The sequence below is a fragment of the Polypterus senegalus genome, chromosome 1 (genome assembly GCF_016835505.1).
Source record: "Polypterus senegalus isolate Bchr_013 chromosome 1, ASM1683550v1, whole genome shotgun sequence".
Classification (NCBI taxonomy): Eukaryota; Metazoa; Chordata; class Cladistia; order Polypteriformes; family Polypteridae; genus Polypterus; species Polypterus senegalus.
Genome location: NC_053154.1, coordinates 279,002,060 through 279,017,118, shown reverse-complemented (window position 1 = coordinate 279,017,118; position 15,059 = coordinate 279,002,060). Strand labels below are relative to the sequence as shown.

Below are 15,059 nucleotides of genomic sequence, written 5' to 3'. Positions count from 1 at the left end.
CTACTCATTCTCCGCGGTGCCCGATCGCACTGTGTCCCCTTATTCTCTACGACACGGGAGGGACTCACCTGTACTCCCGCATCGATCATCTCCGGAGCTTCCCGGCGCAGCCGCTGCACAAAATCCTTCAGCGCCTTTACAGGTGCTGCTGCCGTCGCTCCTAGTTCCTCCCCTCGTTCTTTAGGTCTTGACACCCTGCAAGAGCGGTGCAGGGGCTCGAGGTATTTCTCGAGACCCGTAAGTCCAAACAGTTAGTTACTACGGCCGGCTGCATTTTCGCTTCCGCGTTGTGCTTACCTTCCGGCCGGGAACCAATGAGCACGTCGCCCCCAGGCACGTGTTCCGCTGGGTCGCGCAAAGGCCCTGGGAGTTGGAGTCCTCAGAGGGACGGCTGGCTACCACAAGCCGGCTGAGATCTGCCTTTTCTTTCGCTGCAGACCGTCAGCCACAAGCCGTCCCTCTTTGGCGGAGGCTTTTTGTTTCGGCGGCGCTTCGCCCGCCTTCCCCTCCCTTTCCAGGAGGCTTGGACCCGTTAGGGGATGACCGGCCTCGTCGGCGGACTCCGGGTTTCCTCCACCGTCCCGACATCCACCGCGGTTGACCAGTCTGTTGTCGCCGACCGCGGCTGTCTCTAGCCGTCTTGCGTCCGGCTTGTCTTCTGGGAGCCGCGCCATTTTGCCGGGCGAGGTAGTCAGTTGCGCACCGCTGCAATTCTCGGCGGGCGTCTGCAAAACATGATAAAACAAAGACGGACGCCGGGCGGTTTACCTGCAGCCGCCTCCGCAATGGAATGCGGCACCCCGGACCGTCTAGGAGTATGATGCGCCGGCAGTTGTCCGTGTCCGGGTCTTCGCGGCCGGGCTTGTTTGGCCCGTATCAGCGCTCTGTCTTCCTCGCTCCCGGTCAGGTAGGTCCAGGACATCTCGTCGTCCGTCAGGCCCTGCAGCCAGCTGGGACTGACCTTCTTTTTCCCGGTCTTTTCCCCATTACTCCGGATCGGACCAACGCTCACAGTTGTAGCTTCTTCTGTAGCGGGTGGGGTTTGCACCTCCGTAAAAGATGTGGAACCCACGAGGGTTGTCTGCCCACACAAAATTTATTTTTAGCGCAGGTCCCCTGCCAACAGACGGCCAGAGAATCCTGCCGACTACGCCAGTGTGGCAGTAGGGGGCAGTAGTGCACCCTTGAACCCTCAGCGATCACTCCAGACACCAGGTAATAGTCCACGACCTTTTTATTATTTTCCAGTGCACCAAGCACCTACCACACTCCTCACAAATCTCTTTCCACTAATAATAAACACAATAACCTCTCCTCCTCGCCCAGACACTTTGCTCCTCTCCCACCCAGCACAGCTCAGTGTCTGGACTGAGGCAGCGCCCTTTATAGCCCCTGACCGGAGGTGTTTCTGTCCCAGCAGTCCACAGTTCCTTATTCCTTCCGGGTCAGGGCAATCAGTCTATTACTTCAACCCGGGAGCACGCCATACCTTCCTGTCACGTGACCGTGACGTACTCCCGGGTCATAAGGCACAACAGAGCCCATAAGTCCCCCCACAGCGACTCCTGGTGGCGCCCAAGGTATCCAGCAGGGCTGTGTATAAACACCACAGAGTCCATAAGGCCCTGCTGGACCTCGGGGCATGATCCCGCTGTCGGGAGAGCTCCTCCTGTCGGCCTGGGGGTGCGGACCGGCCTCGGAAGCCGCAGTCTTCCACATATATATATATATATATATATATATATATATATATATATATATATATATATATCAGTATACAGTGGTGTGAAAACTATTTGCCCCTTCCTGATTTCTTATTCTTTTGCATGTTTGTCACACAAAATGTTTCTGATCATCACACACATTTAACCATTAGTCAAATATAACACAAGTAAACACAAAATGCAGTTTTTAAATGATGGTTTTATTATTTAGGGAGAAAAAATCCAAACCTACATGGCCCTGTGTGAAAAAGTAATTGCCCCCTTGTTAAATAATAACCTAACTGTGGTGTATCACACCTGAGTTCAATTTCCGTAGCCACCCCCGGGCCTGATTACTGCCACACCTGTTTCAATCAAGAAATCACTTAAATAGGAGCTGCCTGACACAGAGAAGTAGACCAAAAGCACCTCAAACGCTAGACATCATGCCAAGATCCAAAGAAATTCAGGAACAAATGAGAATTTTTGGTAGACAGTAGAATTCATGGTTCCATCTATCACAGCAAGCCTTCCAGGTCCTGAAGCAGCAAAACAACCCCAGACCATCACACTACCACCACCATATTTTACTGTTGGTATGATGTTCTTTTCTGAAATGCTGTGTTCCTTTTACCAGATGCCTTCCAAAAGTTCAACTTTTGTCTCATCAGTCCACAAGGTATTTTCCCAAAAGTCTTGGCAATCATTGAGATGTTTCTTAGCAAAATTGAGACGAGCCCTAATGTTCTTTTTGCTTAACAGTGGTTTGTGTCTTGGAAATCTGCCATGCAGGCCGTTTTTGCCCAGTCTCTTTCTTATGGTGGAGTCGTGAACACTGACCTTAACTGAGGCAAGTGAGGCCTGCAGTTCTTTAGACGCGTTGTCCTGGGGTCTTTGTGACCTCTCGGATGAGTCGTCTCTGCGCCTTGGGGTAATTTTGGTCGGCCGCCACTCCTGGGAAGGTTCACCACTGTTCCATGCTTTTGCCATTTGTGGATAATGGCTCTCACTGTGGTTCGCTGGAGTCCCAAAGCTTTAGAAATGGCTTTATAACCTTTACCAGACTGATAGATCTCAGTTACTTCTGTTCTCATTTGTTCCTGAATTTCTTTGGATCTTGGCATGATGTCTAGCTTTTGAGGTGCTTTTGGTCTACTTCTGTGTCAGGCAGCTCCTATTTAAGTGATTTCTTGATTGAAACAGGTGTGGCAGTAATCAGGCCTGGGGTGGCTAATGAAATTGAACTCAGGTGTGATACACCACAGTTAGGTTATTTTTTAACAAGGGGGCAATTACTTTTTCACACAGGGCCATGTAGGTTTGGATTTTTTCTCCCTAAATAATAAAACCATCATTTAAAAACTGCATTTTGTGTTTACTTGTGTTATATTTGACTAATGGTTAAATGTGTTTGATGATCAGAAACATTTTGTGTGACAAATATGCAAAAGAATAAGAAATCAGGAAGGGGGCAAATAGTTTTTCACACCACTGTATATATATAGAGGTGGAATAGTGGCTGTGAAGCTAGGGACCTGTGCCGACAATTCAAATGTTGCTGGTTTGAATACCGAAAATGCCTGAAGTGACTCTACTCTGTTGGGCCCTTAACCTGCAATTGCTCCATCCTGGGTATGACGTTATTCTGCATCCAGCCCTGCCAGCAGGTCCTCCAACTTACAGAGAAAACTTGGGGTTGGTTCCAGGATTGGCACTCCAGCCACTGTAAAAAGTCACACTGTTCCAGTGTGGTACTGAGGTGTCACCCGCTGTACTCACATCCCAATCCATGTGGTTTGTTCTGTGGTGGGTGTGGCAACACGTTATCAGAACATGCGCCCAACCTCTCTCCTCTCTCTCTCTCTCTATATATATATATATATATTTATATATTCTCCATGTATTTGGTGTACTTACGGAAGCAGCGCAACACTTTGATCGACTTCTGCTGTTTTAAATGTTCTCTATAAATACAATTTGACGTGACTTGACTTGCCCTGTAGTATTTCCCACGTGACACTACGGAGCATGTGATCATGTGATTATAAGCATCTCCACACTTCAGAGCATGTATAAAAAGGATTGGGAGAATAATATTGGCAAGTGTTTACTTGCAGTATCCTGGGCTGGCTTTCCAGGATGAAGAAGCTCATTATTGTGATCACTTAGTAATTAGAGCACAGCCTCTGATTCCTCTTTTGAAACTGGAACCCCCATACAAGCTGGCCAAACAAGAGCCAATCTCCTTTTTGTAAAGTGACATTGCCCAAAATTCCTTAACAACTTCAGCATTTCTCCATGAATATCATCCATTTTCTACACCTTGTCAATGCAGAGCTTTTCAAACAGTTTAGAAAGAGACCCGGTCCCACACGATACCTCTGGCACTCTTCCTCTGAATAAAGTGTGTGCACAATTTTAATCACTTCCCCTAAATGTTTCTTACAGGGAGTCTCATGACAATATTCCCAGTTGAGATCAAAGTTTAACTACTCTCTGTGATGTCCTGCCTACACTTTTTGAGCCATCAAGTGGTTTTACAGAACCAGTTTGTCTCCTCATAGCCTTTGCTTCATCCTGCAATGCCATGAAAACAAATGAATGGCTGGGGAGATGAACCAGGAGTCAAAATAAAGCTAAGTCGTAATCTGGAGGACTGGAGAGCAGAGTTTCAAAACCCAAAAGTGAGCCCAAACTTGATGTAAGAAGACAGAAAAGGAGCTCAGAGGAACAGAAAACCTGAACAAACTTTGAAAATGTTTTGTTTTTTCTTTGGGAAATCTGCAAATTCACACAATTAAGTGACCTCAGGAAGCACAATTTATACCTTATGACCCCAGATATCATTAGTCAGTGACATAGCGATTCCAGTTTGAAAATAAAACGTCATTGCAGGAAAATTGAAATAAAATGAAAATAACTGCAAATCTAAAACAAAAATTTCTAGTATCAAAAATGGATGCAAATAAATAAATCCCGACAAAAATGAAAGCTAATCATGACTCATCCAATGTGGCAGCCATGACAGAATCTGTGTTACTCCTTCAGGAACAGAATTTAACTCTCAGCTGGAATCTCTACTCCAGTAACCCAGCTTTAACTTTCCTAGGGAGTGTAAGAGGCATGATCGCGCCGTCTACCAGCCTGGAGGTACTTTGGCTAACGTTCCATACACGTTTGAAAGCCCCTCACAAACACCAGTGCTTTCAACATTTCTGGTCACATCTCATACAGCCCCATGGCTTTGCTGTATGGAGCTTTTTAACTAAAAATGTGATCTTATTCACTGTAATGCACCCACTGCCAATGGGTAGTATCTACTGTGTTTATGATCTCCTTTTGCCTTTCAATGATATCACGGTCAGTGTTTTCCCACCTTTCACAAGAACAGCCATGCCTAACTTTCCTGATTCATAAATCAGCTTGCCAGAATATTTTTAAAGGCACTAAAATGGCATGCTCGAATGCCTCACTCCAAGAAAACTCTTGCTGAGCTGATCTCTGACATCATTCCAAACAGAAGAACCTGCTAGCTTTCTCAGTGTACCCTCAGCTCATTCTCACTGCCATCTTTCTTAACTGACTCATCAAATGGCGAGGATTAGTTGACATCTTAGCACATTTCTACTTGAGTGTCCACGATACATCATCTCAGACCACATGAAATGGCTACAGAGCCCATCATTGACCTTTAGCTCAGGGTACTCTGGTGTCAAGCATACCTATAAACAAGCTTGTGTTCAAGCATACTGTAGTGTTTGATATGGAAAATCTGTGACTACACTGAAATCCTAAAACGTTCGCTGCTCGGATTGCCATCCTTTTCAATCATGTGTGAAATGAACAGCCTTGACACACACAAAAAGGTTTGTGGCAGCCACCGATATATTGTCCTTGGCTGCAAAAGGGTGCGTTGTTTTGAGTCCTGAACTGAACTGACAGGATGTTGAAATGATCCGGAAGTGACACATCTGAGACACCAGAACTGGAAGTGAAATCAATCGTGGCATTTGAAAAACAGAAGTGATTTCATTGATGATATTTCAGGTAGGTTTTCCCGTATCTGGCCTGTAGAGATAACAGAAGTAGGATTAGTTGCACCCTGTCACCCCCTGGCATGGTGGGTAATTACCTCCACTTGGTCCACTCAGCTTCCTCCTAATCGCACATGTGTGACACATACCCCTGTCTATCAGTCTCCTCATGAGCCCCAAAGTCCCCCAGCATTACTACAGAGTCAGTAGTAAGGGTTGCTCCCCTTCTTATGTTTAGTCCACTGCCTCTTAAAAGGATGAGGTCTGGGAATGGTTGTTCAAGTTCATACTGTATGTGCAGATAAGTGTCGGTTTACATTGAGAAGTCATCCACACGTTTGTCTCAAGCTTATGACTATTGTCATGCATGTGCTCCTGAGGTATCACCTTCCTGGATCTGCTGAGGTAAGCAGTACCACTTAGGATTGAGAAGGGGTGCTGTTGTTTACTCTGTCTTCTCTTTCGCTTGCAGGTCCAAGGGAATGCCTAAGGAGGATGCCTAGCCTCGCCCAAAGAGCCCAGAGCAGGCTGCCCCAGTAAGGTGCTGTTTCATTTTGACCGTTCCCTCAACGAGGACAGAACTCCTGTTGACATAACCTTTTGCTAAGAAGCTTTAGCAGGCTGATAAGAGACGACTTTATTTTGTGCTGTGGGCACTTTTTCTGTTATTTTTGCTTTGCTTTTTGCAGTTAAATGGGGTTGCCCAGCTGGTTCCCCAATACTTTTCCTGGGTTTTAGTAGTCTGTCCAACCAGTCACGCTATCTTCCCACCAGCTTGGCACTTTACCTTTGGAAAATTTCAAGGCAGAAGAGAGACCATGAAAAGTTGGGATCAGAGGGCAATGCTGTACATAGAGGTGAGTCCCACTATGCCTAGTCATCATTGTATTCCTTCTACATGAGCGCTGGCTCAGTCTCTGCTACACAAGTTGCAGCTGATGTCTCATCAGCCATGTTCCACTAGTAAAGTCTAGTATGTCGGAATGTTTCCTATCTATATATGTCATTTGAGTCACATTGCAACAAACCTCTGCCATTTGACTTGTGGAACATGAGGCCACTAGGCGTCTCTACACAGCTTCTTCAGAATGATTTTGAGGAGACCTCAAGGCAAATCTGGCTGTCAGGTCCCCACTAGATAATATCACCCTGTGTCCTGGCCCTGGTGTCCTTATTGTGGGCAAGCTTTGGCTTCACTTCATGAGAAGGAATATTGGATTTTTATTTTTGGATTGTGCTCTGTCTGGTTCCTCCATTTGTCACAGTTTTTCCTTGGATCATCTTACTAAGATCACAAAACAACAGACAATGCAGCTCTATGCATCACAAATGACAAGCAAGTCCCATCACAACACTAAGGTCTCAGTCCAAGGAGTAGTACAGCAGAAAGGTAACCTGTTATATTCCAGTCTTGATATGCAGCACAATGACAGCATCGGGAATGCGAGTCGGATACAATTAAGCAGCACATGTGTGATGGATGTCTTTTAATTAAAAAAAGAAAATTCAGCACTAAGGATTGAACAAGCCGGAGAGATAAAAGTTGATATGCTAGAATGTGATATCCAGGAAGCACAATTTGAGCGCTTGGCACCAGAATTATCCCCTGAGTGAAGAAGAACATTAAACTGCAGTCAAAATGCGGAAAGAAAAGAAGAAAGAAGAAAATATTCAAGTAAGGTAAAAGTAAAGAACTGACCTTGTGGTGAAAAAGGAATGCTCATATAATAAAATACTGACTGTTATCTGTCCAATCAAAATACCTGCCTGTAACTTTATATGTATATCTACAGTACTGGGATGCTGTACTGTGTTAGCCATTATAAATATAGAGAAAAATGACACCTTTTATTGGCTAACTAAAAAGATTACAGTATGCAAGGTTTCCAGGCAACTCAGGCCCCTTCTTCAGACAAGATGTAATACAGAAACTGGAGTTCCCTGTGTTTATACACACACTAGGACAAGTTGGTAAATCTTTAAATGAGAAATCTTAAATGTAAAAAATTAATAGATTCAGGCTAAGAATAATTTAACAAGAGAGAGAAAAACAATGTATGGTCAAGATTGTGAATGAATCTATTCATTTTTTTACATTTAAGATTTCTCATTTAAAGGTTTTCCAATGTTGTTTCTTGTCCTAGTGTGTGTATAAACACAGGGAACTCCAGTTTCTGTATTACATCTTGTCTGAAGAAGGGGCCTGAGTTGCCTGGAAACCTTGCATACTGTAATCTTTTTAGTTAGCCAATAAAAAGTGTCATTTTGCTTGGCTTTTCTCTATGTACATCTATGTATGTTTTATGTTGAAATATTGCTATAATGATCTGCGGTGGGCTGGCGCCTTGCCCGGGATTTGTTCCTGCCTTGTGCCCTGTGCTGGCTGGGATTGGTTCCAGCAGACCCCTGTGACCCTGTGTTAGAATATAGCAGGTTGGATAATGGATGGATGGCTATAATAATCATTAAAAAAAAAAACTTTAGCTGTGACTTTGTAAAGTTTACAGTTGTGGCAGTATTTTGTAAATCACTGTCTTAATGATGGTGGCGTCTTATAAAAGTGTATTTTATAGGGATTTAGCAGCACCAGTAAGTATAAAGAAAGATGTTATTGTTAATCGTGGTATAGACTTCTCTACAATTATGGTGCTTGGTCTGCTCATTCAAATGTATGTGTAAGATTATATAACTGATTCCACCAAGCCTACACTTAATTACTGATGAATTACATGTATCTATTCACATGAAACACTTGTAAAGCTCACAAGGGCTCCACTGCTCATGTAACATGGAGTGTTTTAGAAACAGCCATTTCGGAAAGGCAACTGTTGGTCCTTTAAGCAGCTGATCTCATAAACGTGTCACAATGAAGAGAATCAACAAAAGCAACAAGAATGGAAACTAGGAAGTGAACTTAAAAAAACATCAGGTAACGCAAGTCATTGCATGACTTTAAAATGCAAATATGAAGCTAGTTAAGAAGCAAGATAACTTTATTTGAGTAAAGCCAAAGCAAAACAGTCCCTCCTTTTATGATGTACAGATAACACAACAAGAAAGCTTTCATTAAAAACAAGTAGTTAAAGTTTTCACAATCATCAAAGATGCCCTTGTGAACTAAACAGGACACCCATTTTCAAATCTCTTATTGTCAGAAGTGTAAATCGGTCGGCCTTCCACAGCCTTCATTTCTTGTTGTTTTCTGTTGGATTCAAACATGGCATCTTCTTTTTATATTTAACCAGCTAAGTTGTTTTTGAGAGGTCAAAGTGGCCTTCCTGAATGTAGTACTGCATATGCAATTGACACCATTTCTATAAAATCATGAAATGTAACCAAGGAAATTTCATAAACTTCATTTATTTTCTTACAGTGCTATGTGTGGAGTTAAACGAAGAATGGGGGAATGTGAATCTACTTTGTGGATGACATGGCAGCTGTCCTGAGTATTCACTGGTATAGGATGGTAGATAAGAGGCTCATTTTTAATTGAAAAACTCCTAGTAAAGATTTCTATTTGTGGTTAAAAAAAATAAAATACCTGACAATTCACTGATACACTGATAAAGGCCCTTCATCTTGTAGGTATTTTGTGGTATATGGCTGGCCATTCATCCCGGCCAATACTCCCAGGCCACTAGATGGAGCCCTCCCTGCAGCATGGAGGTGCCCCGAATGCCAGCAGGGAATCATGGACAATGGAGTGTTTATTCACAGCCCTGCTGGATACCATGGGGGCCACCAGAGGACGCTGCAGGGAGGAACAAGGACTATTTTCCCTACAGCCCGGAAGTACGTCCCAGTCATGTGGACAGAAGAAATGATGTACTTATGGGTTGAAGAAAAAAGGAGTTTTATCTGACCCGGAAGTGTTGCCAGTCACATGGACAGTGAGAAGAGAAAAACTCCCGGGTCAAGAACTATAAAATGGACTGTGGGAGATCCCAGCGTTAAGCTGAGTTGGGAGGAAGGGTGACAACACGTCTGGGAGTGGAGGATTATTGTATTGATTATTATTTGTGATTATGAGTATTGTGGAGTGGAGGAATGTGTTGTGCACTTTATTATTGTAATAAATCCAAAATTTGGACTTTTATCTGGTGTCTGCTGTCTGGTCTGAGGGTTCAAGGGGACGACAGCACCCCGTATCTGTCACAATATATATATATATATATATATATATATATATATATATACTGTTGGAGATGGCTGGGGGGGTGACCCAGCCAGGACACCCAGGAGGACCGGAGGAGGACTTACGCCTTCCCCAGGCCATGTGGGGGCTTCTGCCCTGGTACCTTTGGGGGCGGGGTCACCGCCAGGGGGCGCCCCTATGCCTTTGGAGCCCTGGACCTCAGCACTTCCATCACACCTGGAAGTGCTGGCGGGAAGAAGAGCAGGGACACCCAGAGTGCTTCCGGGGATGCAGCCGGCACTTATGCCACACTGTCGGTGGAAGATTGCCGGGAAACACATGGAGCACATCTGGGTGATTATAAAAGGGGCCACCTCCCTTCATTCAGGGCTGGAGTCGGGTGGAAGACGGACGAGGTCTTGGAGGAAGCAAGGAGGTGGCCTGAAGAGAAAGTGAGGCATTATTGTGTTGGCCAGGACTTTGGGGACTTTTGGGGTTTTTGTGCACTTATTATATATAGAATATGTCCATTAAACGTGTTGTGGGTGACATGAACGTGTCCGCCTGTCTGTGTCTGGGCCGGCTACCACAATACATACAATACAATATAATTTATTTTTGTATAGCCCAAAATCACACACGAAGTGTCACAATGGGCTTTAACAGGCCCTGCCTCTTGACAGCCCCTCAGCCTTGACTCTCTAAGAAGAGAAGAAAGAACTCCCAAATTGGCAAATTGGTTAAATGCATATCAAAAGACTGTGCAGAAACAGTTGGCGGTGATGGTGCGGAAGATGAAAACATCAACCTGCAAAAATCCCGTATAATATCTACAACCGTTAACACCATCCAGTCTTCCACCGGCCAAATTACAGTTGAAAGAAGGATGTATCGTAATGTTATTGCATAATTTATGCCTGAGTGATGGGCTATGCAATAGAACAAGATTAGTTGTATTCAAAATTGGTTGAACAATTCTGACATGTAAAATTTTAACAGGCGACAAGAAAGTAATGTAATAAATCTTCTGTAGATAACATTAAACACCAAAGGAGATCTTGATATCCCATTCGTATTAAAACGTTTACAGTTTCCCGTTAGAATAGATTTTGCCAAGACAATTAACAAATCACAGGGACAAACATTTGAAAAAGTCAGTTTATTTATTAGAGAGAAAGAAATGATATTCACTCATAGGCAGTTATACGTTGCGTTGTCACGATGTAAGTACAAACACGGAATCAAAATTTAATGTGATATTGACGAAAAGTTAATACCAAATATTGTTTTTACTGAAGTTTTACAGTAAAAGTGTTAGTATAAAAAGTATTTGCGTGTTAATTTCAAATCCAAACAGAACGAAATCGTATAACGCAATGAATACCTCTAACGCAACATGAAACATAATTTTCTTTCAGTTTATTATGTCTTACTATTTTTTACTATGGTTAATTACCCACTGTAATGTAAAACAGTTAATTCTATGATACATATGTAACAATTCTCATGAAAATAACAATCTGTATAAATTGTACATATGCTTCCCCATACGTGAGTGGCAGATCCGCGCCCCGGGGTTGGCGAGCAAAGCGAGCAGGGGGCAGCGTCCCCTAGTAATAATAAAGATTAATTATATTTATATAGCACTTTCCAAGCTGCTCAAAGACACTGGGGAGCCATTTCAACTACCACCAGTGTTACAGCATCCACCTGGATGATGTGATGACAGGTGGTGAAGGGGAGAAAGAAAGAACCAGGTAGAGATAGATGATGATTAGGTGTCCAAAATGGACAATTTAGCCAGGATATCGCGAGACACCCTATACTTTTCAAAAATGGCCTGGGGATCATTTTTGATCACAGCTGTCATCAAACTACTGTCATATTTTTTCCAAAGTTTTATGGGAATGTTTATTTACCTGCATGCTCATAGACTCCTCCTCCACTATCATCCTTTGACTTGCCTAGAATGAAATCCATCAACACCTATGCAGACAGATTCATTGGCCTTGTGTTCTTGAGACTGGGTGTGCCCATAAATATATCCTATGATAGAACAGGGTTTGATAAATCAAAAGAAAATGAGCAAACTAAAGGCAAAAATGTCGGGAGCTATTTCAAAAGACATATGTGTAACCAGTTCTTTGTGTATCAGTAGATCACACTCTGGTTTACATGAAGAATTGGCCATACTGAAGAACTGGTAGATGCACAGCAACAGACCTAAGGGACATTTTTTTAAATGATAAATGAGCAACCATCTTTATAATTTAGTGAGGCTGTGATGGACCGGATGGATGAGTGGATGGAAACATTTTCCGAATCCACCTGGATCAGAAAAGGACAAGGGCAACCCCATACAGGGAAAAGGAAAAGACTGGAAATTAATTAAGCATCATTAAATCAATACTGTAAAGTTCATTACAGCAATAGTCTCCAGTTAGATAAAAAGCTGTTGTGCCCAGCATTTGAATAACTACAAGACTGCCCAATACTGACAATGAACAAGTGCTTTCAAGCTCTAGTAGACGTTAAAAATGTAAGACTTTACAGGGCAGTGTTAATTAAAGGCCATTGACACTCTTTCCAGTTGATCTTTACATAATGGAAACGCACAAGAGAAGCAGTAGAGCGTCCAACATTGAATCACAATGAATTCTTCCTTCCTGGTGTCCACTTTCTTATTAAACATAACTAAAGTTCATTTTTCACAAGAAGCGATGGGACTCGGGTTTAACACGAAACAACACGCGCGCACACACACAACACACACATAAACGCGCGCGCGCGTACACGCACGCACGCACGCACTCGCTCACCCGAGACCGCAACTTGCTAATACAGTATACATTCAAACTTTTTACCTGGGCGTCGCTTTACCTGCATTACGTGTGGCTCACCGTGAGGACAGAGGTATAGTTTTTGCTGCTTCATCTTTTTTTCCGCTAAACTTATGGTTGTACTTGTTAGTGTGTGTATCGTTTAATTTGTTTTGACGCAGTAGTAATATTGGTACTTGTTTTACGTTTAACCAAACCTGAAAAAAGCTTTCGACAGCCGTGCCTCGCTGTATGGAAAAAGAATAAACACCATTAAAATCAATCGATAGTATAATTAAACAGGAACTTATTTCGTTGTTTTTTCTTCATTTTTAATTCTTATTTGTAACTTTGTGTTGGAGGGAAAAAAGCAGTACTTGTAGGGAAAAACAACCTCTGTAACAGTAAAGTCTGTTCCGCTCTACACCTATTTAAACTTTCGAGCTCTTGGAATGGGAGGTGGTCTCAATGGTGGGCTTTATTATATTTGGAAACGGGCATATATATATGTATGTATATCATTCGCTTAAATGTAGCTATATCACTTAACGGAGTGTAACACAACCACATAACGTACAATAAATGAAACTCAATACGGAATGTTCGCACGATTAAAACGCGCCGCGGCGTCTCGAGGGAATAACAGCAGCCGGGTGACACGCCACTTCATTGTTTGCGGGGTTAGGTTACTGTTGGGGATGTTGACAGTACTGTTTATGGAACTCTTTAAGTGAACGAGTCTGACGATCAGTTAATTACTTTATTTTGGAAAGCAAATTAACAAAATGCAAACGATAAAAGTAAAATATCGCAAGTTTATTTTATGTTGCCCTCGCATGGTTGTTTGATGAGTGACATCAGAATCAGGTACCTGAACTTGAATTAACGCCCCACATTGCAGCAACATTTGGAAACAGATAAGCAGATTTATAATGTTAAAGCGCAATATAAGTAGTACATAATGTTGCACACTCCTACTGGATAGTTAGTGAGAGTGCAGTACGTTTGAACGTTTTGGGAAGAATTCGAACTGCCTTTTGATCTGAGCTGAAAGAAACGGAGTTAGAGAACGAATGGATGAATGGAAATTGCTGAGTGGATGAATAATAAATGGGTTTTAAATGTTCCTAGACAATACACTAGACATTCATGTTCATTTTTGAAACCATCTGGTCCATGCAGGGATCATAATAAACCTATTAAATATGTCAAACGAATGAAATAGTAGGATTACACGCGGCTTAGTAAAAGGTTTTGGACGAATGTTGGTTTTACAGAGCGGTTGAAATTGTGCCCCCTCGTATAACTACATTGTCCAAATTCTCTCTGCATCATTGGCCAGCAACTGTAAAAAGGTGCACAGCAGTCTCCATAAATGACCCTGAAACTTACTGTAAGTATTATTTTTCCTGCTTAGCGTTACTCAGACGAGATGCAGTGAGCCTTCTAGCACAAATCATCTGTCTAGGGTAGTCAATGAAATGTACACAGAACATATTACTTAGTCAATATGGAAAAAAAAAATAGAAAGAACATTTTCCCTATATGCCATTTATAATCTAAACAAACAAATAGTAAAATTTAAAAAGTATGATATTAATCTTGAGTTACTACTAGAAAATGAAGGATAAAAGAAAGAAAAAGATGGCACAAGGTTTTTGCTTTAAGGCTTTTTCAGTTATATTTATAACATACACACAAAAAATCTTTCTGCCATTTTCCCATATAATAACATGTCAAATGTTTAAAACTATGTGAATGTCTTGTTGTGGATGCTACTGCAGATAAATGAGCACAAGTAAAGACTGAAGTTGATTTAAAAATCCAAACCTATAACTGAAATGTAACAAAATCTACAATATTTATATGTATTAATGCGCACATGTTGACATGTGGAGTAATAAGGAAATTCATAAAATTTTGTTTAACTAATTGATATTATTCTGTCAGAAGACCTGGAAAGTTAGCCACATAGGACAGTCAAATGAAAAAAATCCATTACTGTTTTAACAAATAATAAGGCTATGTGGGGTGTTCTTTGAAAAAGCACATTTAAAATCTGGGTGATATAAGTCACCTGGCTGCCCATGCAAGTTTCCTATAATGTCATAAAGTACATGTCTGTGTTTACACTGTACATATTGTATAAAATAATGGTCTGTTGCTTGGATTGTCAGATTTTATGCTAAAGGTGTATAACCACTCTCACATCTTGTTCAGTGGCTGTTAGTACCAGCATGATTAATGAATCGGTGATAGCATTTGCTACAGCAAGATAATGAGAGAATGGCAAATCTCCAGTAACACCTGGAAAAGATCATTGCTGCATAACATAACATTCTTAAATCCACTTACTCCAATTCATGGT

General features: G+C 42.2%; 1 protein-coding gene across 1 annotated transcript in view; it reads left to right on the top strand.

The window, feature by feature from the left end:
* The first annotated feature begins 12,703 nt into the window (after positions 1-12,703).
* Positions 12,704-15,059, top strand: part of prom2 (prominin 2) — a 152,813-nt gene continuing 150,457 nt past the window's right edge. Inside the window, exon 1 of the mRNA XM_039775157.1 lies at positions 12,704-12,785. The gene's annotated coding sequence lies outside the window, so the exon portion shown is untranslated. The remainder of the gene's footprint in view (positions 12,786-15,059) is intronic.